The 1,569-nt window shown below is 43.4% G+C and overlaps 1 pseudogene; it reads right to left on the bottom strand.

Annotated features, from left to right (window-relative positions):
* Positions 1–427: 427 nt before the first annotated feature.
* Positions 428–915, bottom strand: LOC102865402 (annotated as a pseudogene).
* Positions 916–1,569: the final 654 nt, after the last annotated feature.

Genomic DNA, 1,569 nt, shown 5'->3' with positions numbered 1-1,569 from the left:
TTTGGTTGGTTTTGGTGTGTTTTTGTTTGTTTGTTTGTTTTTGGTTTGGTTTTTTTTTTTTGTGAAGAGAGGAGGAAACAAAACCCCCTGTATGTACTGCTAATACTGTCTCACCAAAAAGACCATAATGCTTTGTTCCGTATTCAATCACTTATATAATAAACCACAAAGAAAAATCTTCTCTGGAAGATATATTCCTCCTCTTTGAGATGGCAAGCAAGAGGGACTGGAAGTTGGGGTAGGAGGCTTTATTCTTTTGGCAGATCCTCTCAGTCATTATAGATATAACTGCACTGTTAGTAAAAAAATATATGCTTCTCTGTAAAGCATTAAAACAAAACAAAACAACTGCACGGATGAGATGGCTGAGGCCTCAGCTCAAACATCTCTAAATGTATTGTTGTCCATTTCCTGACCTCTCCATATGTTATTTCTTGGTTGTTTTCTGGATCAATGCCATTCTCTGTTTGTGAGCTCCTGTGGTGCAAGCTTTTTTGTAGGGTCGAGTTTCCTCTGAGCCAAAACCTGGGATTCACATGTTCCACTGGCGCTCTAGGTACACCTGGACATCTTTCACCTCTAGGGTGCTGGACTTGTGATGCCTAGCAAGCTGGCAGGCTGCTGTCACCACACTCTTGATGAACTCGTCAGCAGTCTGTAGCAGCATTTCCTCTACATCTTCATCCAACTGTTTATTGGGATCCACTTCTCTTACCAGGTCTTGCAATTTCTTCTTCGTTAATACCTGGTTGTTTTCAGGACTGAGTCGACCTCCTGTGCCAGGAGTGCCTGGTATCTTTGTCACAGTAGTGCTATTATTGGCCATGGAGCCTTGTGGAGGGGCGCTGGCTGGTTCCAGTTATACGGATGAGAAATGGAGAGATTGATTAGGCCTGAGGGGCCAAACTGGTTCATAATCTGCCGTGCTTTGGACTTCAGCTCACAGAGTTTATTAAGATCCTGCTTCTTTTAGAGCTGTGAGGGCCAAGGCCAATCAAAGACAGCAGCATCTGTCTCCCCATGATATGTGGAGACTGCCCCACTGAAGTGTTCATCTCAGCAGCTGGTGCAACTGCGAGGCCAAGTTCCTTGTTTTTCAATGCAGCATAGTATTCCATTGTGTGAATATACCAGAGCTTCTCTATCCATTCATTTGTTGATGGGCACTTAGGTTGTTTACAACTCTTTGTAATTGTGAACAAAGCTGCAGTCAACATGCATGTGCATACATCTGCTTGGGTGGCAGTTATGGTTTCTTTGGGGTATATTCCTAGTAGTGGAATTGCTGTGTTAAATGATATTTCTATTTGCAACTTTTTGAGAAAGCACCATACAGACTTCCATAGTGGTTGCACCATTTTACACTCCCACCAGCAGTGAATAAGGGTTCCAGTTTCTCCACAACCTCAACAGCATTTGTTGTTTGCTGTTCTACTACATTTTGCTATTCTTACTGGGGTGAGCTGAAACGCTTGCTGCAGAGGGTCAAGGACTGCAGCCTCCAATATGGATTGAGGCTCAATGTCAAGAAGACAAAGAGTCTCACCACTGGACCAATTGGCAGCATCA

The sequence above is a fragment of the Elephantulus edwardii genome, unplaced genomic scaffold (assembly GCF_000299155.1).
Source record: "Elephantulus edwardii isolate Elephantulus edwardi_28Jun2011 unplaced genomic scaffold, EleEdw1.0 scaffold00426, whole genome shotgun sequence".
NCBI lineage: Eukaryota > Metazoa > Chordata > Mammalia > Macroscelidea > Macroscelididae > Elephantulus > Elephantulus edwardii.
The sequence above is the reverse complement of the archived record's forward strand: the minus strand, read 5'-3'. Positions and strand labels throughout refer to the sequence as shown.